The following is a 27,487-nucleotide window of genomic DNA, read 5'->3' as shown; positions in this document are numbered from 1 at the left end:
ATGGGTGAATGCGTGATACGCTTTGCGAGAAATGTTCATAAATGCCATAAATTCCGTACATTTATCCAATAGCAAGTTGGTTACCTGCCATTCCACACCTATTTGGTATTTTCTTGGCGATCAGATCTTTTTTGTTGTTGTTGTTGTTGTTGGTGGTGGTGGTGGGGAGGTGGGGTGAATTGATCGTTTCTGTCGGCGTTCTAATTAGATTTGTTGAATTTTAAATAAATTGTGACTAGCTTTTTGGATACATTACAGAAAGTTACATACATGAAATGAAGACGAGTACTGGTTGCCTGACATATTTGTAATGCGTTGTAGAGACAAGAAAAGCGATGTTTAGATACACTGAGGAATAAAATCTCATCTTTACAGTATTTTGAATTGGCCACTGACAGCACCCGATAGTACTAGGACAAAATTAGTAGATATTTATATAACAAGTAAGTTGTGCAAGTAAGCATTGTACTGTAAGCCGTGTAAGTACCGTGGTGTATTGTAGGTAGTGCAAGTACCGTACTGTGTTACTTAGTGAGTCTTTGTTTTAAGCTTGATTTTGTATTATGAATTGTATTTACATTTCGTATTTATATCTTGTTATGCTGTATTATGTCTATGTTCATTAAAGTTATTATTAATATTAAAAAAAGATATTTATATAACATTTTGAAAGCGAAATTTCCATTCAAATGTTTAGCTTCACTTTACAAATGTTCTAAAAGATCGATGAGAAATATTTAAAAAAATCAACTGATGATGAAAAAAAATTTCTTAAACAAAAATGTTTCCATTTTAATTCTAAAACATGACAGATTGGTAAGCTATTTCATAACCTCAGGGTTATGATCATAAAAGCACGATCACTCAGAGTCTTATGTCATTTGACAGTAGGGAACATGCAAAATATGGTTACTGTCCGTAGGCTCTACAACGAGAAGAAGTCGTGACACAGATAATTAGGGAGCTTAAGCAACGACGACGGTAACGGCAACGAAAACGTCACATGAAAATATATCCTTACTTCAATTGTGCTACTTCACGGTTATTTCAACTCGCTCAACTTTTACAAAAATGGCGAACTATCCAGGAACCAAACTGGTAGGAGTGGCGTTCAAGTTAAGAAAGAAGATGAAAAATTCACCGTCGTGTGCTCGCGTTCTCCAAAAAACCTAGAATTTGGTCATCTCACGTTGTTGTTTTGCAGAGGACGGCAAAGAAATGTACCAAAATGTAGAACGCACGTGCAGAGCGATTGTTTTGGCTCATTAAGCTGTTGCCGTGGCCATCGTCGTAGTATAGAGAGATTTAGCATCGCGTATACGCGAAACGCGAACGGCAAAAATGACCACGTTTCCACGATTTTCCCGCCATTTTTCGCGTTTGTCGGTTACCGGTTGCCGTTTCTTCGTGAAAAAAAGCTATTTCGCGTTTCCCGTCTACGTGAGAACTACGCAAGTATTTCTTCCTTATATGCCAAGGTACATATAAGTAGTTAATTTTTGAAAATAAGCACTCCAATATTTTTTTTTTGACAAGTCATACTAGGGCAAATTAAGTTTCTTGTTTAAAATTCCTCCATAACTCACTCCTTACCGCACTTTTCTTCATGAACTCACCATAGTGAATCGCAAAACAGCTTCTTCGAAACTCTCAAAATTTGCTAAAGTCAAAAGGTTCACGCTATTTACGTGATACATGAAACGGCAAGGTGACATTTGCCGTTTCGTGTAAACTGGATGCTAAATCTCTCTTGTATCAGCAGATAAGAAAGAAAGAAGGTAGTATGTTACGCAAAATTTTAAAAGTAATTAAAACACTCTTAAAAGAGGAGAAGTCGCGACAGCAATTAAATCAGCAGATAAGAAAAGATAAGAAGGTGGCATTTTACGCAAAATTTAAAAGTAATTAAAATCATCTTCAAATCAATGCGCTGCCTTACAGGAAGCCAGTGCAACATTTCATGTTAACAAGGCCATGATTTAATGCTCACAAAATGCTTCGTTCACCACCTACTGAGCAACCCAAAGGTTTTCTAAGACGTACTTTCACAGCCTGACCAGCGCTAGCGTTTTGCATACTTTGTATCTCAATTTAACTCTGAAATGCAAATCATCCCTTAAAAAGGAAGTCCCGGTATAAAAGGGGCCTGGCCAGTTCATTCTCACCTTCAGTTTTCAATAAGAGCGTAAACAACTGGCAAACAACGTGTGCCTTTTTCATCGACTTTTACCGATAACATTGGCTTAGTTTTCAGAATAACCCTTGATAAGCAAATTAGAACTTGGTATCTTATGTTGCTGTGGTGATATTATAAATTTTTGAGGCATATTTTTCAGAGGACGCTTGAGTCAACAACCTACCACGATTGAATAGCGTCGAAATTTGCATTTCACGCCCACAAAGGTGTTAAATGAAGGAGGGGCTCGCCCTTTTATAGCGGAACTTCTTGTTTAAACTACTTTAGGAGTGGTAGATCTTTGCCAAATGGCATTCGAGGATAAAACAAACACTATATTTATTTATTTATTTATTTATCTATTTATTGATTGATTGATTGATTGATTGATTGATTGATTGATTGATTTACTTATTTATTTATTTATTTATTTATTTATTTATTTATTTATTTATTTTCATTATTTCTTTTATTTATTTATTTTACCTGACCCCTTTCCCATTTTTAAGGGAGAGAGAAAAGGAGTTTTCATATTCCAATAATCTTAGTAAGCCAACGAGCAAGAAACTAGTAAATAAGTAAGTAGGTTGGCAAGCAATGAAGTGATCAAGAAAGTGAAACAGTTCGTTGAATTTGTTCTCTGTTTATTAATTATTTAGTTAAGTGAGTAATTAAGTAAGTCAATAAGAAGTAAGTAAGTAAGTAAGTAAGTAAGTAAGTAAGTAAGTCAATAACAAAATGAGCGAGTGAGTGATGGAGGTAGCAAGTACCTAATTCCATGAACAGTTCTTTCTGACAGCGCCTGTTGTTGCCAATATGAAATAAAAATGGTTCAAAACATCATTCACTATAGCTAACGTGTGTCTTTTGTTCAGTCTATTTTCATAATGTAGTGTATCTTACTTCCCACCAATAAGCTAACTGAATTCTTAACTTTTGTTTTTATAGGATTAAGTGACTATTTTCAGAATCGGCCGCAAAACGGCTTGTTCTAGTCGAGGACCGAGACAGTTGTTCTTTGAAGGCTTGTTGTTGCCTTCTTTTACCAACAACACAGAGGTAGAGAGAGAGTACTAAACTTTGGTGATTTAAAAGTCCACTATCCCCACCCCACCCCATCCCCCCATCAAATGTAAATGCCGTTATCTAACCTATCCAACATTTGTTTAAATGACAGTCAAGTCGCCCGATTAAAAAGAAATCGAAAGTAAACAAATCAAACCAACAATTAACCAACCAAAACAGAAGGAAACTGAGAGTGGACGAATGCTTTTATTTAAATGTGAGAAAGACATGTCAGTAAAAGAATCCCTAACTAGGGGAATGAGTCAAGTTTGCATTACTTTATCACCAATCGTACGTCCAAAGGCTATCATTGGCTGTTTTCTTTTCCTTCAATACATTCAAAGCATAGACTTGATATATTTTCTCGCCAGAATATAAGGAGAAGCTAACAAGGGGGAAAAAATGAAATGACGATATATTTGGTCTGAAATCATACGCGTGATTTCAGGAAATAGATGACAAGAGGGCTCTTTGTTTGACGGCAATCGCTTGATCCACGGTCCAAGAAGTCTAACATATGCATGTGCGTGAGTCTTTTGGTGCCGAAACCACTAGGCGCAATCCACTTATCACGTGAGCAAGTTCCTTTCTCTGATTTTCAGCAATTTCGTAGTAGTCACCCAAAGAAGATTCCTGTGAATGACCCGTGATTTTAAAGATGACATGGCGCAGCTGACCGGATTTCTTCAGTTTGGCGACGAGTGTTTTTCTCATGCTGTGGCGTAATCTTCTTGTTAGTTGTGAGACAGGAAGCCATAGACTTCATAATGGTGCCGATTGTATTTTGACCCATTGGCCCATTATGTGCCAGACATCCTTTGGTTTGGAGGCTTAATTACGCTTAAGTAGAGCGGCCCGTTGTCCTTCATTCCTTTAGGTCGCTTGCTCAACAAGAGCTTGAACAGTGGCATGGGGTCGTGTTTGCCGCCATCGACACTGCACATTACTTGTGGTGTGGTTCTTCGTCTGACAACAATCACACCGTTTTTTGTTTTTGACAGCCCCTCACGGAAATCGACCACCTCGCTCCCGTCTTCCCGTTTCCTTACGACGTAGGCGTCGTAGTGCTCTTGGTAACCTTGAAACCAAGTTGCTCGGTTAATTTTTTAAGGTTGACATTTGTTTTGTGAAGACTTTGCTATTGAATTAACCAAACTGACCCTTCTCCCATAGGGCTGGCTCTTCGTTTGGTGTTAGTGGATGGGATTTGTTCGGTCGTTTACCTCTCCCTCGTTGGCGCAGGTAAATCGCCTTCGCATTGAGTATTTCCTGAGAGTTGTGAGATTCCCTCGACCGTGCGATGCTCACTGGATAATATTCTTCCTTTAAATATCTTTCAATGGAACTCTGCATGATCTTTAGGGATTCTGGCTCGTAACCACCGCCGTCCTTTTCCTTAACTTCTGCATAAAACTTGCCCAGGACCTTGTCAAGTTCTTCGGGCGACATTGTTTCAATGTGGAGGTCAAAATGGCGGGAGGAGCACCACCAATTAAAAACATTCATCCACCGTTTTGTCGAGCTGGAAGTATTTTTGTTTACTGCAATTGACTTGAGCTCTTCGATATCTTTGTTTCAAACTACAGGGAATCTTGAAACGTCTGCTGCTTCCTTATGTTGGGTTGTTGTTGTTTTCGTGCCCGTGGACTCGAGATCGTGCGGAACCTCAGCTATATTTGGAGAAACGTCGGCGACCATTTGATCAAAATTGACAGCAAAAGTTGGAAAATCATCTGCTAGTAATTCTTCAGCCGAAAGAAGATCATTGTCGTCGTTGAAAAACTGTAAGTAGTTGAATTCATCCATTTTTATACGGAAAAGGGGGAATTTTGGCAACAGAAATTGCAAAATGTCCTCGAAATTACTTTTTTTGCCCCATATTTTCCTGCAATCTGATTGGACATGAAATTTTATTTATTATTATTATTATTATTATTATTATTATTATTATTATTATTATTATTATTATTTTTATTATTCGAAACGGCTTGAAAGTTGTCTCTTTTTCATCGAAATAAATTGTAAATAGTTTTTTAATAGTTCTTATTTCTACTTTTAAATTGTGAATAGCAATTTGTCTGATATATGTTAATAAAGAGTTCTCATTAAAATTTTCAAAAAAAATTATTATTATTATCATTATTATTATTATTATTATTATTATTATTATTATTATTTTCTTTTATTTTCATATCGATGGGCTACAAAAAATGCGAGTTAGAGGAAAAATGTGAGATTCGTGAATAAATTGCACTGTTGAGAGCCAATCAGATTGCAAGGATCACCAGTGATTTCAAAATGGGTGTATTAATTTTTTAAATCTCAAAAAGATTACTAGAAACCCTGAAAATATCAATATCTGAAGCTATCTTTGTATCTGTAAACTGACAGTCTTGTGTTTTAAAACAACCATGGTCAAATGTTGAAATAAAGGCTTTTTTGGTTAAAAAGGAATATTTTTCCCAATCCCAAAATACAAAAGAAAGGAATTCATCTTTCTTAAATGGATAACATCGCTTTCTTCTCGTTTGAGGTAACTTTACTGATACTGAAGTTTTTAATTAAGGAAATTTTTCGTCTCCATTTGAAGCTACTTTTTTTTTTTGCTTTTTTACTTCAAACAAAAGCAGTGCTAAGAATATAATTCTCGAATTTTTAAACAATAGAACATGACATAACATATTAGCGAACGTAAAATTAAAAGAAATGGAATTATTGATAGTGTTAAATCGGTTTCATGAAAGGATTATTTGGAAATACGTTTGTGTTTTTTGTATTTATAAGTGCATGACACTTCAGGCACTTCAAGTTCACTTGTGGCACCGCAGAAAAAAAAAACTCGAAACGTGTTTTTTTTTTAACGGTTTTATTGCTATTGTTATTTGGCGCCCCAAAATGAATTCACGATTAAGTGATAATCGCAAAGAAATTTAATTTAACACACTAATGTAGATATCCTTTTCAATTCGGTTTATTTTGCCGCGATGACGCAATTGTATGGGTTTTTGATCGACGGCGGCATTGCACAATTTGCGAGCATGACAGTTGATGTGCAATAAAAAGATTGTCTTTAAATTATTACGCCATAACTTTCACTCCTTGGCCTTAATAAGAAGAGAAATTTTATCCCTGACTTCGGGTAAAAAAAAAACGATTTAATACGAGAAAATACATTTATGGTAAGTGTAACACCATAATTATCCGATATAGTAAAATTTTATATCTATTTGCCATTTTTTTCTCTTCAATGAACACATTGTAAATTAAATTGAACAGCTGACAAGGACTGAGCAGACTTCCAATTGGAGGCGGCGAGAGTTTCGAGATGTCGGAGCCTGACATCGTGAGAGTAGGGAACTTAAGCAGTGACGAAGGCAACGCCAACGAAAACTTCAGTTAAAAAGCATAAATTCATTCATATTGTACTAACTTGTACTATTTGGAAGTAGTGTCCAGGAATAGATTGGTAGGAGAAGTTCGAAGCATCGTGATAAAACGGAAAATGAAAAATTCACAATTCAAGCTCACGTTTTTTTTTTTAGAAAACTTTGAATTGGGTAGTCATTTCAAGTTAGTGGTTTTACAGGGCACGACAAAAAAATATATTAGGATCTATAGTTCTCGCAGAGCGGCTGTTTCATCCAACCCCGAGTTTCTACCCTTTTTTTCCTTTTTGCGGCGTCTTCGATAGATGCCGTCGTTGAAAGGATACAAAAAATTATCTTAAGTAGTGCGACGCTGATCGCAGAAAGAAACATAATAATTTTGCCTTGAGCTGCTCTGGGAAATTTTCTGCTCAGACTTTTGAAACAAAAGATTTAAATTTGAAAGTATAAAAATTCTGTACTCAGAGCGCAATTGAAACTTAAAAGTGGGATATTTCGTTTGGATCCACCGACCTTCGTCAGTCACAATGCAAATTTTAAAATCATGAATCCAGAGCAGGAAAACAATGTTTTTGAAAAGATATAAATGTTGGTTAACCGAGTAATTAATGCAATTCTTGTGATGTCAAAATAAATCGTTTCGAATTACTTGAGGCGAGAGAAAGCGGTACATGTTTTGAATTTATTCGTTTTCGTTCTAACAATTAAGCAGCAAGACATGAAGAGCAAAGAAGAAATAGAAACTAATCCTTACTTTAATCCTGATTCTTATTTACCACGAGGCATATATGAAATAAGGCTTCCTCACAAAATACAAGTCTTTTGAGCTCAGTTTTAGGTCCATGTTCGTTATTTCCCCTGGAGTTTCATTTTCTCAGAAATTTCTCGTCCCATTTTGCTTCATGTTTAAAAAAAATCATTCTTATCTTAAGTAATCAACCAAACGCCTTGCAACGCTGCTTAAGTTTTTACTTGCCCGCGTAATTTTTTTTTTATCCTAGCAGCACCGTTTTGTGACGATCTTGAAGGAGAACAAACAATTACCTAAAATATTAAACGCTGGTTTCCATATGATCGCGGATCGCAGATCGCAGATCGCAATAAGGTCTGCGATCGTCTGCGATCATATGGAAACATACTTCTGCGATCGTCTGCGATCCTGCGATCGTGATCGCAGACGATCGAAGAAGACAGAACCATGTTCTAACTTCTGCGATCGTCTGCGTTTATCTGCGATCCCCTGCGATCAATTGCGATTGTGCGATCATATGGAAACCAAAGTTTTGCGATCAGCGATCGAAACGCACCCCATAATATTTCGAGTTCTCTCCCACGATTCAATGCTCGTGTGTTCGATTGTACGAACAGTCTACGTATTTCGTTGTCGTCATGGCTGAGATAATAGTAACGAGGAATTTATGGAGGAAGTTTCACGTTATGAATGTGTTTACCATCGCAACAGCAAAGATTTTAAAGACAAGAACAAAAAGGCCAACTTTTGGGAAAAAATTGGGCAAAAGTTTAATTTATCGGCGACCGGGGAAGCCGATGTTCAAGGCGGTTTTGGAGCTGACGACGACGTCGCTTCATGAAAATCAGAAGAAGTAAAAATTTGCTTGCAGCAAAATGCACTTCAACCTACACGCGCGTGTATATTTGACATTTCTGCTGACCAACGCGTATGGCTACGGTCGGCTCTGCGATCGTTGCGATTATATGGAAACAGCCTTTTTTTGCGATCGTCTGCGATCACTCTGCGATCATATGGAAACCAGCCTTAAGATACAAAGTCGGATATTTTAAAGATCTCTGAGTAATCTTCACTGAAAGTCTATTTAGGAAATTTCGTCCAAGGGGAATTTGAAATTAGTGTGATTTTATTTGATTTTCGGCGCGACAAATCATTGGATTTTTCCTCTTGAAATACAACTTTTCGTTCACGAACGTTGCAAAACGAACGAAAAATTGGCAATGGAATAAAAAGCCAGGTTATACTCAAAGGCCTTTTTGTTCGCTTTTGGGGTCAAAAGCGAATAAGCGTGATTATATTTTCATCAAAGCAAAGCTTACGCAGAACATTTGTTCGCCTGTTTGTGAGAAGGTCGTTGTTTGGTTTCTCTCTGTACCGCTTTCTATGAAATATCACAGTTTTTTTCTTATTATCGTTATTATTTTTTCCCATTTGTTATTCCAGGATATATTTGAAGTCTGTTTTATCTTTAGCCTAGCCTTTTTCTCTGAGGTTTACGCATGGATTTCTTGATAAGCAAAATTTAACAAGAGAGTGACAGTGCCACGTAGCGGGCGTATAGACTCTTCGAAAACAAATTCGTTTCGTTCACCTTAAAAACTATAAAAACTGAAAAATTACATGTTTGCTATTCAGCGGACTGGTCGGTCCGTATAGGGAAAACCTGAGCCCTTGATCTTAAAGGGGAAGCGTCATGGTGTTTTTGACCTCTTTTCTTAAAAATGGTGAAAAAAGACCTTAAGTTAGCTACAAAATAATTCCAGAACAACGAGAGGGAAGAAATCAAATCAATTCTTGAAAGGAACATCTCTTGATCTATTCTAGCGCATTTTGGAAACAAAAATGAGAGAACTTGAAAAAAATAGCCAAATTTGTTTCAAGTTTTAATCCATACCGGCCTACTCTGTCTCTGAATAGAGGCACTAATCGACAGTTTTGTTTCATTGGGATGATAATTTATAACAAAACTAGACAATATTTTTTTGTTTCTGTTGTCAGACAAACCTTTCTGGGTTTTGAAATGACATCAAATTTTCGTAATACTTCCCCTTTAAGTACGGTCCTCAGCCTGCGGCCTTAGGCAGTACTCAAAACCTCGGGCACGATTCTCCTCATGCCGTTCTCCTGGCCCGTATTGGCCGGGAAAATCTTTGCTGATCGGAATTAACCCAGCATCAGTTTTATATCAACCATACATTCTAATTTTAAATGCTAAATGGATCAGCGATTTCAGTCATGGGATAAGAAAAGTGAAGTTTTCAGCACATTTAACTAGCATGGGAAAATCCCATTATTTTTTACTATCTATAATTGACAATGAATAATCCGTGCATTTTTGTCTAATTTCAGGCTTTGTCAACCTTAAACAACACGACCCTAATCCCAGGAATGCTCCCCTACGAAACGTGCCTGATCGCTGATATTCCTAAGGATCTACAGCAGACTTTGCGAAACGTGGCCAACTTTGTTCTCGTACCTGTGGAAATGCTGTTGGCTTCCCTATCACTGATTTGTAACCTTCTCGTTCTCATGGGTGTGCTACGAACAAGATCTCTACACCATCCATCGCTACTACTACTTTGTAGCCTCTCAGTAACTGATATTCTGTGGGCAATATTTACTATTGTCAAAAACATCCAGACAGTCACACATGAGCACTTATGCCCAGGTAAGGTACAGTCATAGCAAAAGATCATGAGAGAAAGGGCGATTCTTCTTGGACGGGCCCCAACCAATGATATTTTTTCCAACAAGTTTAAGTACAGGGTCATCTTATCTGGCTATTAAAAGAAAAGTTGGTGATTGGATAGTTTTATTTACGTCATGTAATTAACAATGGGGGGCTTTACTGAACTGTCTTTGTGTCCATGTGTAAGTCACAGCTCACAAACGTAATGTAAAGTAAACTAAACTGCCCTGAATGAAAATTTAGTATGAAAACTGTCAAAATGACATTTAGAGGACCATAATGTCTTTGGGTTACGCAGCAGACAGTGATGATGTCAAATGATGCCATGAGAACTACGCCATGAATTACAAACGGGGGCCTTCTTAGATACTCCAACCTGGATTTCAAGAATTCCACAAAACCTCAGAAAGCAACGTAATATGAACGAAAACTGCTCAAAACTAAATAAAAAACTTAAAATGTTATAAAATGGAAGTTTTTTTAAAACAAATTTGATATTTGTCCATTAAGAGAAGAAATATCTCAATTTGAGCAATATTCCACCTGTTGAAATTTGGTTGACACTAACCTACACCGTGCATCTTGTTCTCAAACAATGTTCTGAAACAGTCCAAAGTTTGCCGACGCCTGCTCACATATTAAAAAAAGTTATACACGTCCAAACGTCACCTGGGAAAGGTCACCATATGGAGCGAGGAGTCATATGTTAATATGGGTAAAAATTGTCCTCCAGTTGGGGTGAGATGAGACAAACCTCTATTTAATAGCTTTTAGTTCGTAAAAACTTCTGTGAGACAACATATGAAAGGCGGTTGTTACATGATTAGGATTTGTCTGCTACTACACCAAGATACTTGAAATATTTTTGTTACTTTAAAAGTAAATTCCCATGGAATGTGGTAATGTCTACATTATTGGCTTTCAGCTTTTTGGCGATTCAAAAACTATGGTTTCAGTATTCGTTGTATAACACTCAATAAGGGCTTTGTTTCAAGATCTAGGTTTGTTATGCTCCTCATATGCACATCGACATTGGGCCCAGCCAGATGTCAAGTTCGAGTGGAATGCATTTCGGTGTTGCCTGCGTATTGGAGGATTGCATTTGACATCGTGGCGGAAATGTTGGTGGACAGAAACAATAAGATTTTTCCCCTCGGGGAGTTAACTGCCATTTTTTATGCAAACTATGTGAGCAAATTATTTTTTGTTTTGTCCACCAACATGGCGGCAATGCAAACCACACATAGGTGGTCTGCAACCAATCCCTAGAGATCCAAAAGATAATTATGAACCATTTGTTTTGTTATCCAACATGGCCCCCATGCCATGGTCTTTTTGGATCTCCAGGGATTGGTTGCAAACCACCTATAACGAAAGAGTCGAAGTATGGCATGCCTTGGATCGTTGTTTATATGGATGTTCAAAAACCCCAGACCTAAACCCCTGTGGGACACCAAAAGAAGTAAGAGGCCCTGCCGAATGTAGCCTCCCAGAGTAGTATCCCACCCTACCCTCTTCAGGATTGTAATATTGCTGGCTAATATTTACTTTTGTTAACTTTTTAGGTAGACTGTCCGAGTTCAAGACTCAATCATAGTTCTTTGTTATGTGGCAACGATCGGAAACCTAGCAATCATTAGTAGAGATCGCTATCTGGCAGTGAGCATTCCTTGGTGGTACCGCAATCACGTGACACGGTCACGTGTTGTCAAGCAGGCATCCGTAGTTTGGATCTTTTCTCTTGTACTGGCAATACAAAAGTATGCCAAGGTTCTATTTCCAGTTTTCCTATTTCCGTTTTACTTTATTTGTATTTGCTGTATAATTTCCTCCTATGCTGGAATATTCATTGCTAATAGGCGCCAGAGAGTCTCCGTACAACCGTACGGAAAAGAAATGCAGGCAAAATTAAGGCGTGAACAGAAATTGGCAAAAACAGTTGGTTTAATCCTGTTAGTTCTTTGTCTCAGTTTCTTACCAGCGCTTATTTCTCCCTTACTTTTTCTAACGCTGGGGTTCTCTCAGTTGGAGTTTGATTCTTTCACGCCCTTCATTTATGTGTTTGTTACCCTCAATGGATTATTAAATCCACTGCTGAACTATGGCAGACATTCAGGCGTGCGACGAGCGGTGCGTCAATTGATCAGAAAAAACTGAAGCCAATCAGGCCCCATCCACACTAAGGCGTTTCCTTGGAAAATGCATACTTTTTGATAAGCTTTCGCCTATCATCCACACTAAAACGCCCGAAAACGCCGATAAAATCGGAGACTTTCGAAAACGGTTTCAAAAGTGAAGACATTTGAATACGCATCGTTTTTTAAAATGCTCCTTTTCTAGTGTGGACAACGGAGACTTGAAAATTTTGACGTAAAAAGCGTCACATGCCATGCCATCGATTCCAGTCCAAATCGGAGCATCTATCCAAGATGGAGTATGGATAACACAGGTGCAATCCCAGTTCCCAGTCGGTTTTATCGTTTTCAAGCGTTTTAGTGTGGACAGGTGAAAACGATACAAAAACGCTAGTGTGGATGGAAATATTTGCTTCGTTTTCGCCTCGATGAAAACGGATACTTTTGAAAAGGCATTAGTGTGGATATGGCCCCAAAGAAACGAAAATAAATCCTGAAGAAACATAGAATGGGACCTAACACACATCACTAGTTAAATTAAGAAACGGCGACGACAGCATGTAACCAAAAGTTCTAATAAGTAATCCCTCCATACGTGTCATTATATATTTAATAAATAAACTTCCTCAGGCGGCTGGTAAAACGGATGATCATGCCCAGGACTGAGTAACTGTCCGAAAAGTGGACAGATCGCTTCGAGGACAACGTGAAGAACGATCTTTTTCATCCGATGTACCAGCCATCGGGAAAAGGGTTTATCTATTTTACAACCCCTTGGTTGATTTTTGAAACGCGCATGCTTTAATTTAAAAAATACAGAAAAGTCAGTGATGTCCAAAGATTGATTGTAGGCAAACAATACCCAGCTAACTAATTTACTTGACTGTAATATACTACATTAGCCTAGAGCAGCTTACACCTGAAAACATGAAATATTTCCTCTTTTTTTCTTTTCGTTCAATCGGGCAACGGATATCAAATCGGAGCTCTGTTATTGTTTGATAACGGTCGTCCAGTTTTATACCACGTGACGCGTATCATGTAACAGGAGCGCGCGGAAAGTATACTTAACAATTATTCCACGAACGCGAATTGAATATATATGACATGATAGATAGCCAACGAGGCGCGTGGTACCGATTTGGCTATAATTATGTCATATCCAACGAGTGCGAGTGGAATGCTTCTTTTATTTAAACAAGCAAGAAATACAGCTAGATCTTGCTCATTTCGCTTTGCAAGAATAACTAAAAGCAATATAATGGTCGCTATTTCTTGCGGCATGGTATAATGGCTCATATACCATGGCCGCTAAGCAAATCAAATCCCTGAAATTGCGTTATACAATGATGTCATGCAACCAAAAAAAAATGAAACGAGCTACCTTAATTTTTGACCGTTTGTTTGTTTGTTTTTTCTCTGGAAAACAATTGAGCACAATTGGAAGACGGTGTGATTTTTCAATCTCATTCTTCCGTTTTAATTTCAAGCGGGACGTACATAAATGATTTTACACACGTAACTCAGCTACTGAGGACATTAAGACACTTCCCCAAGCAAGGACTCTCACCAGTGCTTTTGTCATTACTATACGTTTTCCGTGGTTGTTCAAAGAGGTCTGATAATGCCTGAGACAATTGGTGAAAATGTTACATGAAGATGAGGTATGTTATTCAACTCTCTTTTTAAGGTGACTCGACCCAGGCGGTACCATCCTACTTTGAAGCTCTCTGGTACCTTTACTTTTGTCGTAAGTCTAACACATAGAATGGATAACATATAGATCAATCTACAATATAGCAAAAATTTTTGGGCGATCGGAGTAAATGTCACGTGGTTATAGTGCCACGCCCCTTTGAGGTCTGACTCGAAATTCTGCTGTTGCCGGCTTTTTTCGTGAAAATCTCGCGGCTACACGTAGTGCGCATTAGTGCCTTGCGCTGAACTGAGTTTCACCAAAATCGCAAAGACCCAATTCGAGAAATTCAGCGCTTTCCAAATTTAGGTAATAGTTTATGTAAAAATGATAAGCAAACTGTACACGATTATATCTAATAAACTATGATATTTATTGCTTTATTTTGTCATAGTTTTTCAATTACCATGAAATTCAGAATCCGGGTAGTTAGTTAATCAATTGGGGCCCTGAAAAAATTTGAAGGAAAAAAAACTACGATTTTTTAACAAAATGCTTTCATTGTGAGAACGACTCTTAAACGCTGACAAACGACAACAAATAGCTAAAACTATAATTTCTATATGTTTGCATTGCTCGAAATCGCGCGCATTTACAAGACCCTAAAGCTTTTTGCTGACTTGCAAGGACTTATCTGTCATAAAGATTCCCAAGATAAAGGAATAATTAAAATCTCATAGTTTATTGGATATAATCGTGTAAAGTTTGCTTATCATTTTTACATAAATTATGACCTAAATTTGGAAAGCGCTGAATTTCTCGAAAAACTGTAAAGGACAAGAGTAACGCAAGGTAAGAACCATCTTCTAATGATTACAAACTGTGTAAGGCAGCCCAAGGGGGGCTTATTTTAGTTTCATCCTTTTAAAAATTCACGATACCGGCAAGTTAGCTTGCACATGTACAGAATCTACAACTTTAAGTAAGTAAGCAAGTAAGTAAGTAAGTAAGTAAGTAAGTAAGTAAGTAAGTAAGTAAGTAAGTCAATAACAAGTAAGTAATAGAGATGTACGTAATGAGCGAGTGAGTGATGGAGGTAGCAAGTACCTAATTCCATGAACAGTTATTTCTGACAGCGCCTGTTGTTGCCAATATGAAATAAAAATGGTTCAAAACATCATTCACTATAACAAACGTGTGTCTTTTGTTCAGTCTATTTTCATAATGTAGTGTATCTTACTTCCCACCAATAAGCTAACTGAATTCTTAACTTTTGTTTTTATAGGATTTAAAGTGACTATTTTCAGTACCGGCCGAAATACGGCTTGTTCTAGTCGAGGACCGAGACAGTTGTTCTTTGAAGGCTTGTTGTTGCCCTCTTTTACCAACAACACAGAGGTAGAGAGAGAGTACTAAACTTTGGTGATTTAAAAGTCCACTACCCCCACCCCACCCCATCCCCCCATCAAATGTAAATGGCGTTATCTAACCTATCCAACATTTGTTTAAATGACCGTCAAGTCGCCCGATTAAAAAAAAATCGAAAGTAAACAAATCAAACCAACAATTACCCAACCAAAACAGAAGGAAACTGAGAGTGGACGAATGCTTTTATTCAAATGTGAGACAGACATGTCAGTAAAAGAATCCCTAACTAGGGGAATGAGTCAAGTTTGCATTACTTTATCACCAATTGTACGTCCAAAGGCTATCATTGGCTGTTTTCTTTTCCCTCAATACATTCAAAGCATAGGCTTGATATATTTTCTCGCCAGAATAATATATATTTAGCCAAGCCTAAAAGCGGAGCTCCAATTTTTTTCATAACATTTATAGAAATCTGCTTATCGTATGAACGTAGTAACCTTACCAGTTCCTCATCCTTTCTGCAGTTATATCTACTTTTAGTGGATAGGCAGCAAACTGCCCATAAACAATGACAATGTAATCCAGAGGGCACAATTATTTAACGCCGATTTGTCGCAATCTCGTCCCCAGAGCCCCCGCGCGTGGGAACCAAGATTGCTAGTACCCAGATTCTTCGTACACACGCGCGAACTTCAATTTCATAAACAAAATATGGCGGACGATTTGGAGAATTTAGTTGTCTTGCTTTGTTCTAGAGATTTGGATAAAAATAGCTGTGTTTAGACGTCTTCCTGCATTAGGATGGTGCATCTAATCAGCGTGGTGGATCAAGGAGCTTTTTAAGCGCTGGGAAACTTAGGAGAAGTTTTCAAATTTGGAGGCGATCGAAGTTTTCCTAGTCGCCTCATCTTATTTTTCCTGCGTGACTGTGTGAAAAATGTTCCGTTCTACAGCAGATCAGTTGGGTTGAAGGAAAATTTTTAGTGTGATAAATGTCAAAAGTAGAAGGGGTTTTCCTGTGTCGGCGAAAGGCAAAAGGTCCGACGGCTCTGTCAATCTAGTAGGTAAGGACTAACTTCAAATATTTGTCAGGTTATGAATGGATGCACACGCACCTTTGTACTAGGGGGAGCAATTTTCTAAAAGAAACCTTTGATGTTTAATCAAGATAATGTTAAAATTGCAAGTTAATACGGACAATAGTAGGCCAGTGTCATTATATGAATTCATGTGGTCGGCTATATTACATAATATGCACAATACTAAGAGATCGTTTCAAAATGCGGACCAATTAAAAAACGAGTCATTAATCATGGGGATTTTCAAAATATTTTAAATTTCATCGTTTTCTAGTCAAATTGAGTGATTTTTTTTGTTGATGTTTAGGTTCTGTTTGAGGGAGATGCACATTGGAGAATGTTTGAATACAGGATAAATATTTCAAGTCAAATGACACAAAGCTATTTTTCTATTTTCTTTGAAATACTGCACTTGTAGCTGATTAATTCAATAAATTAGATTAAAAAGCTCATTTTAAAAATTTGTTTTTCCCAGGTTGATAGCCATTCTTGTATACATAGAGTTGTTTATTTTGGTTTTTGTAGAATCTCAAAACTAGGTGCTCAGTTCCACCAGCCTTTGATATTGATTTACTAGAGAGTCAAGATGTCTTTTTGCGAGGGAATAATCCAGACAATAGGAGGATTTGTTTAAGCGAAAAAAAAAATTTAGGGGTTAGGTGCACTTTAACTTAATCTACGTCTACATGTAAGAATGCAGTGTAATTTTCCCAATTTAAGAGTACAGACAATAAAAATGACATCAGATGTAACGCGCACACTTTCTCAACGAAAAAAATAGCCAATTCCACTCATACTTTTTCCATGTTATTGTAAAAAATAAATCGACAGCAGTTTTCTATGGTCTATACTCTTATAGACCATAAAATGTCCAAAACTTAGCAGCGAGACCACTCACCTGCGGCTCGTGGTTCCACTTGAGTTTTAAACATTTTGTGACGTCATTTTATGGTCTATAAGAGTATAGACCATAGAAAACTGCCGTCGATTTGTTAATTAGAGAGTGCATATTTTGTTGACCTCAATCCTAGGTTCTCCCTCCTTTACCAAGTTGGTGATGATATCATCTGCCCCTAAAAATTCTGCAGGGGGTGCCAGATTCAATTGTCCCAAGATCCTTTCATTCATGGCAATCAAGTTAATTGGTTGTCCCATACAATCTCGACTCCAATCTGTGTAAGGAGTACGTTCTTTCTATGTAATTGTTGAGCGCAATAAATTTCGTAAGTCTAATAATTTATTCAACAGGAAAAAAATGTTTTTGCAGTCCCTAGCCATTTGCTACCTGGTTTTTAAAGTAAGCAAATTGTTTGACATGGAATCAAATAACACTTGGGTAATTAAATCCTCAACTGTCCCTGTCAAAATCTTTACCAAAAAAACCCATCAGGCAGTTATGGGGTCAGTTATCCCCAGCAGTTTTTTTAACAGGTTGCTACATGAGAGTTCACTCAAGGAGTAAAGTAAAGAAATAACACAACAATTAAGGGATAATGAAATTTTGTGCTGTGCAGTACTGATTATACAACTGGGAAATCAGATAATAATTATCTCTGGAGTGTAAATTTCTGTGTGGGAAGGAAACCACTTAAATTTCCCATTGCCCTAGTGAGTACATTTGGTCCATCAGTGATCAAAATCCTGGGGTAATGGGTTTGAATCCTGCCAAAGTCAAAGAGTTTTACTTTACCTTGCATGGACCACATTTCCTTACTGAGGTAATACTGAGAAGAAAATTAAGGGGCTTTCTTCACCACAAAAATTTCCCCTGCAGATTTCATTCTCTGGTTTCTCAATTTAAGTACAGGCCTTGCTTCAACCTATTAACCTTTTGTCTTTACATGCAAAATCCCAATTGAAGAAGTCATTAGACTGCTAAACATTACACCGCTGCAGCCTCAAACATCACTCCAGCTTCTGGATAGCACCTCATCTGAGAAGTCCCATTCATTTTTACACAGCAAGATTAACCTACCATGTATCATTTAATAAGCATTCTGCAAAAATATTTCTTACTTTACTTTTCATCATCTGGTTTTTCCGAGAAAAAAAATGGAAGGTACAAGCATGCTTAAAGAGAGTTGAGTGTGCATATAATAGTCCTCTTCTGAATTCACAAAATGATGTACAGCTAATATTTTGCTTAAAATATTGCAAATTAAAAGCATTTTATTACTTCATTCTTCAAAACAATCAGTGGTTTAAACTGTTCTTATATACAGCTGTAAATAAAGATTTTACATAAACCCAGCGGACAGAATGGAAAAAGAAAATAATATTAGTGTTTTTCCTTATGTTACTGAAAAAGATGTATACCAGACTAGGTGATAAGGTTTAGAAAACTGTACCACTGGTCACTGATGTATTTATGCATATGGGGGCCTATGATTATTTATAAAATTCTCCCTTTCATATTTTGGAAGCCCCCCCCCCCCCCCTACCCGATGATGTTCTAAAATAAAAATTTTTTTCCTGCCCCCCCCCCTCCCCCCCACGTCATGAGCTATCCTGCAAACCATGGTAAAATACATGCCCCAGCCCCCCCCCCCCCCCCCTCTATCACCCTTTTTAACTTAAAACCTCCTCTAAAATGGAAAATACAAGCATTTTCTGGAGTCTTAACATTTAATGACATTTGCATTATAATTACCGGTAACTAATAAATTTCACTTTAAAAAATCCTTTACTAAAAATTAAAATGATAAAAAGGCTGACATTCACTGCATAGAGAATGCAGTGGTTTTATGTCATAAACCACATTTATATAAATAGCTGTTGATTGCTTTGCCAAGGAATCATTCTAATATTCCATGCACAATAGTTATATTGTTCTAGCCCTCTACCTTCTTTTTCAAAAAAAAAATGTTCAGTCATCATACAAATTAATTGTAACTGTACAATCTCTTTAACATACCAATAGATTGTCTTTAAAAATCAATTTTTCTGGAGAAGAAATACAATTGCAGCCATTTTTAAATGTGATCTATATCACAAATAATGTTGGTAAGATAATGTTGTTTGATAAAGTCAGGTTCCAAGATACCGAAATGTCCAGAATTTGGAGACTCTGATTACCTCATCAGGATACATCGAGCACATGAAGACAGTGGCCAGGAGGAATCTGAAAGAACTAATTCTGCAGTTGGAGATGCTAGCCATTATCGATAGCAGTTCTATAAACTGGGAATATCATTTTTCAAGACAAATCAGACAGAGAAATTTAGAAGATAGCTGTGACTAGCTGAGTATGAAAATCCCGAAGATAAAGAATAGAGGGAAATGCATGGAGGGTTGGTCATGACAGCATTGCGCATTGAAGATGTACCTGTTCTGTCAGATTACATTTAAGGGCATTTGTAACAGAGAGGGAGGAGGCATTTTTTTTTTCAACTCTACCCAGCTAATCATAATTTCATGAAGGGATAAGAAAGTTCAGCGAAAAAAATGTCCCAGGCTATAATTATTTTTCTTGAATTTGTTACCATAAAATAAATGATCACCATGATGTCTGAGAGTTATACATGGAATTTGTCAAAGATAGTCCTACAAGGTTAAGAAATAGCAGCAGTGCGCTTCATGCAAAAATTGGTTGGCTGGCTCCATGATGAGCAGAAAATTATTCCTCACCCTTTCCCGGCTGAAGAAAAAATAATTAAGGTACAAATTAAAGTGTCTTTGAATCTCTGGCTACTTCTTTAGACGAAACAGCACAACCAGTTGATTACTTTATGCCTAGAGCGCAAATAAAAAAATTATTCAATGAAGGAAAGCTAAACACAGTGAAGGAAATTACAGACTTTTCTTCTATAGTGTACCTTTGTGGCTTCTGAGGAGCTAGTTAAATTATACCTAGACCATTTAAATCATCTCCATTTCTCCAAAGATTTGCAAAATCAAGCAACCATCGAGAACTGACGAAACCGAGAACAAGGATTACAATAAAAATATTGGAGAGAGTTACTACTATTGACTGCAGGGTTAAAATCTCTTCATGGTTTTGAACTTGACATTCACTTGAAATCTGATTTATCTGATCATCAAAGTGATGGAGACGACACTGTTGCTGTGGGTGAAACATGGTGCTGTGAAAGTGAGGGGATGTTTAGTGGGAGTGAGTGATGATAGCGAGAGTGAACTTGACCATCACCGGCAAAGAAAAGGTGCAGCACTAGATGTGAACGGAGTGCCACACGCTTTGCGTTAAATATTATTGGTGAATTGCTTAACCCTAGATAGTATAGAAAAGTGCTTAGACCTTAATAATATTTTTTGTTGCTTAACCGGCAGGGGTATTTTGCTGAATGCTGAATGTTGCATTTTATGCTACCTATGACAGTTTAGTATTAAAGGGGAAGTATCACGAAAATTTGATGTAATTTCAAAACCGAAAAATGTCTGTCTGACAACAGAAACAAAAAAATTGGTGACTAGGTTTGCTATAAATTATCACCCCAGTGCAAGAAAACTGTTGATTAGTGCCTCTGGCCAGGGACAGAGTAGGTTGCAATGGATTGAAACTCCAAAAATATTGAGCTTATGTTTTTCAAGTTCTCGTATTTTTGTTTCCAAAATGTGCTAGGACAAATCATGAGTCATTCCTGTCAAGAATTGAATTGATTTTTCTCCTCTCATTGTTCTAGAATTATTTTGTAGTAAAGTGAAGGTCTTATTTCACCATTTTTAACAAAAGAGGTCAATTAAATCCCATGGTACTTCCCCTTTAAGCAACGAATGAAGTTATTTAGGTCTAAGCACTTCTCTTTTAACTGTCTAGGGTTAAACACTGGTTATACAGACATTTATAGCTTTACGTTGTTGTTATGGCAGCCATTCCATGAAAGGACTTCTATGAATTCGGCATTCAGCATTCTGCAAAATACCCCTGCCGCTTCAAAATCAAACTTTAAATTATAGTCGGCTTTATGTGAATACATATACTACCTGTTATACAACGTAGTGAGGTATCCTTTTGAACCCAAAAACCCATTTCAGTAAAAGAGGCATTCTAAGCTACATGATTAGGTGAGTGGGGGTCCAAAATCAAGTATCAAAATATTACATGTATGTACACTGAAGGTAAATATTCAGGACGGGTACTTCCTCCTATAGCTTCCTATTGATATATGTTTTTTTCTGTTGTTATTATTCTTTTTCAAGGCGAACTTGTGTATATATAGCAATCAGTACAGAAATAAACTAAACAACGATCTTTAAAAAATTTGCACAAACAAGCGAATAAATATAATAATACTCACAAATCTAAATCTTTGCCCTTATATCCTATTCTTTTAAGTATTTGTGTTTGTTCTCTGTAAAGATTGCCACAAATAAATGTTAAAATAGAAATATATGCGAGAAAAAACTTGTCAGTAGTTTTCACAGTGTATTGCAAGACGTTTGTTAGACTAGCTATATTTTTACCTGAGAATCAAATTTTCTTAAATGCAGCAAAACCGGATGAGATAAGAAAATAAACCTCCGAGGGAAATAACAAACATGGACCAAAAAATGAGCACAAGAGACTGCTCTGGCGTTAGCAGTAGCTTTTACAAAAGTTAAACAATTTGCAGTGTCAACACTTTGCAAAGCAGCAAATTAAAGTTCTGTCAACAAAATCACATAAAATAACATACTCGCCTCTTTGGAGATCGATAACAAGTCCTTTTATTCCATCGCTGATTTTTCGTTCGTTTTACAACGTTGAGTAAGCGAAACGTTTCACTTCAAGGGGAAAAATGCAACGTTTCGTCGCGTCGATCGGATCAGAGTAAAATGATTTTTCTTTGGCCGCTGTTTATGTTATCCCGCCTCTAAAAGAGTCCATGTTTCCCCCGCCGCTAGTTGCCCTGCTGTTTTTCCTGCTGTTGAAAAGCAAAATTGGAGGAGATTAGAAAATAAAACTCTAAGGAAAAAAAATTTAAAAAAGCCCGAAAAAAGGGGGAAAAAGACTGCTCTAAAACTAGCAGTATTTAAAAGCTAAACTGCGTGTCAGACAGTGCAGGAAATCAATATCTTGCAAACCGGCAAAGATTTGTCAACAAAATCACATGGATATACTCGCCTCTTCTGAGAATAACCAGTCCATTTATTTCACTGCTAATTTTTACGTTCGTTTTACAACGCTAAGTGAGCGAAACATTCCACTTTAAGAGGAAAAATCCAACGTTTTGTCAAGCCGGATTGGAGTAAAATGAGTTCACTTCAAGTTTCGGTTGCTGTTTACGCCAACTCTCCCACCGGCCGCGAGTCGTATTTATACTCTTTCTCCCGCTGTTGGAAGGCAAAATTTGGAGTAGATTAGAAAATAAAACTCCAAGGGAAATAATGAACATGGACCGAAAAAAGTGAGCTCAAAAGAATCCTGGGAAGTAAGCACTATTTAGCAGTAAACGGCGTGTCAACGCTGCAAAACAACAAGTTCTTGCAAGACAGCAAACAAGCAAAGTTTTGTCAACAAAATAACATGAATATACTCGCCTCTTCTGAGAATAACCAGTCCTTTTATTCTAATTCCTGATTTTCCATTCGTTTTACAACATCAAGAGAGCGAAACGTTTCACTTCAAGAGGAAAAATTCAACGATTCGTCGCGCTGGGTCGGAGTAAGATGGTTCCACTTCAAAGTTCTGATGATGTGTAAGTCGATTTGTTTCTCCCGCCGCTAATCGTCTTGCTGTTTCTCCCGCTGTCGGCTACATAACTTGACTTTGTATTTTGTTGTCTTCAAAATGTCTTTGTGTATTTCTTAAAAGCAACTTCCCGCCATAGTTAGTAGAGGAAGACGCTAAACAAACAATGGTCGCGGCACGATTGCAGCACAGCTTCACACAACCTAAGTTTTCCTGTGGTACTAACTAATTGTGGTTGTTTCGCCCCAAAGTCGACTCGCCCGAAAGCGTTTCGCCAGAATAGAACTTGCGTCGATTCGCACGACGAAATACACCGTATTCACAAATACCATATGGATTTCATAATTAGTTCAAAGTTTTCACTTCGCGGTAAAATTTCCCGCTGACAAAAATAAATCAATTAAATAATATTTGTTACAAGTCGACATGCAGCTATTTGTCTTGAAATCATAATCAATCATCTTGTAGGTAAATCCCTAACATCTCGGAGAAACTCGGCACCTCAACGTAAGGACCTCTTTTAGTTTGTTTGAACAATTTTTACTGATTTTACATCCCTCGTTTTATCGTGTAGGCCTTATAGTTATTTATTCTAATGTAAGTTTTCCATTTTATTATTTAAAACATCGCTCTAATCGACGTGAGTCCGGGCGATATACCGTCGGGCGAATAGACTTTCGGGCGAAACAACCGCTGCGCTGCGGACGTCGTACGGACGGTCGCATGGACGGACACAAGTGACGTCATAACCAAACCAAATTTTCTAGCATTCACGGGTTACCAAATTCTCTTAGCTATGGGGCTCCGCTGCGGGCGCCTGCGGCGCGCGCGAGAGCTCCGCTATTAGGAGAAGCTAACAAGGGGGAAAAAATGAAATGACGATATATTTGGTCTGAAATCATACGCGTGATTTCAGGAAATAGATGACAAGAGAGCTCGTTGTTTGACGGCAATCGCTTGATCCACGGTCCAAGAAGTCTAACATGTGCGTAAGTCTTTTGGTGCCGAAACCACTAGGCGCAATCCACTTATCACGTGAGCAAGTTCCTTTCTCTGATTTTCAGCAATTTCGTCGTAGTCACCCAAAGAAGATTCCTGTGAATGACCCGTGATTTCACAGATGATATGGCGCAGCTGACCGGATTTCTTCAGTTTGGCGACGAGTGTTTTTCTCATGCTGTGGCGTAATCTTCTTGTTAGTCATGAGACAGGAAGCCATGGACTTCATAATGGTGCCGATTGTATTTTGACCCATTGGCCCATTATGTGCCAGACATCCTTTGATTTGGAGGCTTAATTACGCTTAAGTAGAGCGGCCCGTTGTCCTTCATTCCTTCAGGTCGCTTGCTCAACAAGAGCTTGAACAGTGGAATGGAGTCGTGTTTGCCGCCATCGGTGCTGCACATTACTTGTGGTGTGGTTCTTCGTCTGACATCAAGCACACCGTTTCTTGTTTTTGGCGGCCCCTCACGAAACTCGACCACCTCGCTCCCGTCTTCCCGTTGCCTTACGACAAGGTCCTTGACGTAGGCGTCGTAGTGCTCTTGGCAACCTCGTAAACCAAGTTGCTCGGTTAATTTTTTAAAGTTGACATTTGTCAAGACCTTGCCATTGAAGTCACCAAACTGACCTTTCTCCCATAGGGCTGGCTCTTCGTTTGGTGTTAGTGGCTGGGATTTGTTCGGTCGTTTACCTCTCCTTCGTTGGCGCAGGGAAATCGCCTTCGCATTGAGTATTTCCTGAAAGTTGTGAGATTCCCTCTACCGTGCGATGCTCACTGGATAATATTCTTCCTTTAAATATCTTTCAATGGAACTCTGAACGATCTTTAGGGATTCCGGCTCGTAACCACCGCCGTACTTTTTCTTAACTTCTGCATAAAACTTGCCCAGGACCTTGTCAAGTTCTTCGGGCGACATTGTTTCAATGTGGAGGTCAAAATGGCGGGAGGAGCACCAACAATTAAAAACATTCATCCACCGTTTTGTCGAGTGGGAAGTATTTTTGTTTACTGCAATTGACTTGAGCTCTTCGATATCTTCGTTTCAAACTACAGGAAATCTTGAAACGTCTGCTGCTTCTTTATGTTAGGTTGTTGTTGTTTTCGTTACCGTGGACTCGAGATCGTGCGGAACCTCAGCTATATTTGGAGAAACGTCGGCGACCATTTGATCAAAACTGACAGCAAAAGTTGGAAAATCATCTGCTAGTAATTCTTCACCCGAAAGAAGATCATTGTCGTCGTTTAAAAACTGTAAGTAGTTGAATTCATCCATTTTTATATTGAAAAGGGGGAATTTTGGCAACAGAAATTGCAAAATGTCCCCGAAATTACTTTTTTTGCCCCATATTTTTTTGCAATCTGATTGGACATGAAATTTTATTTATTATTATTATTATTATTATTATTATTATTATTATTTATTAGTTATTATTATTATTATTATTATTATCATTATTATTATTATTATAATTATTATTATTAGAAACGGCTTGAAAGTTGTCTCTTTTTCATCGAAATAAATTATAAATAGTTTTTAATAGTTCTTATTTCTACTTTTAAATTGTGAATAGCAATTTGTCTGAAATATGTTAATAAAGAGTTCTCATTAAAATTTTTTAAAAAAATTATTATTATTATTATTATTATTATTATTATTATTATTTTATTTTATTTTCATATCGATGGGCTAAAAAAAATGCGAGTTAGAGGAAAAATTTGAGATTAGTGAATAAATTGCACTGTTGAGAGCCAATCAGATTGCAAGGATCACCAGTGATTTCAAAATGGGTGTATTAATTTTTTAAATCTCAAAAAGATTACTAGAAACCCTGAAAATATCAATATCTGAAGCTATCTTTGTATCTGTTAACTGACAGTCTTGTGTTTTAAAACGACCATTGTCAAATGTTTAAATAAAGGCTTTTTTGGTTAAAAAGGAATATTTTTCCCAATCCCAAAATGCAAAAGAAAGGAATTCATCTTTCTTAAATGGATAACATCGCTTTCTTCTCGTTTGAGGTAACTTTATTGATACTGAGGTTTTTAATTAGGGAAATTTTTCGTCTCCATTTGAAGTTTCTTTTTTTTTTTTTTTTTGCTTTTTTACTTAAAACGAAAGCAGTTCTAGGAATATAATTGTCGAATTTTTAAACAATAGAACATGACATAACGTATTAGCGAACGTAAAATTAAAAGAAATGGAATTATTGATAGTGTTAAATCGGTTTCATGAAAGGATTATTTGGAAATACGTTTGTGTTTTTTGTGTTTATAAGTGCATGACACTTCAGGCACTTCAAGTTCACTTGTGGCACCGCAGGAAAAAAACTCGAAACGTGTTTTTTTTTTTTTTTTAACAGTTTTATTGCTATCGTTATTTGGCGCCCCAAAATGAATTCACGATTAAGTGATAATCGCAAAGAAATTTAATTTAACACATTAATGTAAATATCCTTTTCAATTCGGTTTATTTTACTGCGATGACGCAATTGTATGGGTTTTTCATCTACGGCGGCATTGCACAATTTGCGAGCATGACAATCGATGTGCAATAAATAGATTGTCTTTAAATTATTACGGTCATAACTTTCACGCCTTGGCCTTAATTCCTTACTAGCTTCGGGGAAAAAAAAGCGATTTAATACGACAAACTACATTTATGGTAAGTGTAACACCAGAATTATCTGATATAGTAAGATCTTATATCTATTTGTAATTTTTTTCCTCTTCAATAAACACATTGTAAATTAAAATGAACAGCTGACAAGGACTGAACAGACTTCCAATTCGAAGCGGCGAGAGTGTCGAGATGTCGGAGCCAGACATCGTGAGAGTAGGGAACTTAAGCAGTGACGAAGGCAACGCCAACGAAAACTTCAGTTAAAAAGTATAAATTCATTCATATTGTACTAACTTGTGCTATTTGGAAGTATTGTCCAGGAATAGATGGGTAGAAGAAGTTCGAAGCATCGTGATAAAACGGAAAATGAAAAATTCACAATTCAAGCTCACGGTTTTTTTTTTAGAAAACTTTGAATTGGGTAGTCATTTCACGTTAGTGATTTTACAGAGCACGACAAAAAAATATATTAGGATCTATAGTTCTCGCAGAGCGGCTGTTTCATCAAACCCCGAGTTTCTACCCTTTTTTTCCTTTTTGCGGCGTCTTCGATAGATGCCGTCGTTGAAAGGATACAAAAAAACTATCTTAAGTAGTGCGACGCTGATCGGAGAAAGAAACATAATGATTTTGCTTTGAGCTGCTCTGGGAAATTTTCTGCTCAGACTTTTGAAACAAAAGATTTAAATTTTAAAGTATAAAAATTCTGTACTCAGAGCGCAATTGAAACTTAAAAGTGGGATATTTCGTTTGGATCCACCGACCTTCGTCAGTCACAATGCAAATGTGAATGTTAAGTAGGGTTATATAACTTTTAATTGCGCTCTGAGTATAAAATTTTTATATCTTAAAATCATGAATCCAGAGCAGGAAAACAATGTTTTTGAAAACATATTAATGTTGTTTAACCGAGTATTTAATTCAATTCTTGTGATGTCAAAATAAATCGTT

At 37.2% G+C, this 27,487-nt stretch overlaps 2 pseudogenes; both read right to left on the bottom strand.

Moving 5' to 3' along the window:
• Positions 1 to 3,751: 3,751 nt before the first annotated feature.
• Positions 3,752 to 5,047, bottom strand: LOC146469614 (uncharacterized; annotated as a pseudogene).
• Positions 5,048 to 23,794: 18,747 nt separating this feature from the next.
• LOC146469613 (uncharacterized) lies at positions 23,795 to 25,200 on the bottom strand (annotated as a pseudogene).
• Positions 25,201 to 27,487: the final 2,287 nt, after the last annotated feature.

The sequence above is a fragment of the Pavona decussata genome, unplaced genomic scaffold (assembly GCF_977016875.1).
Source record: "Pavona decussata unplaced genomic scaffold, jaPavDecu1.1 SCAFFOLD_121, whole genome shotgun sequence".
In the NCBI taxonomy this organism is placed as follows: domain Eukaryota; kingdom Metazoa; phylum Cnidaria; class Anthozoa; order Scleractinia; family Agariciidae; genus Pavona; species Pavona decussata.
The sequence above is the reverse complement of the archived record's forward strand: the minus strand, read 5'-3'. Positions and strand labels throughout refer to the sequence as shown.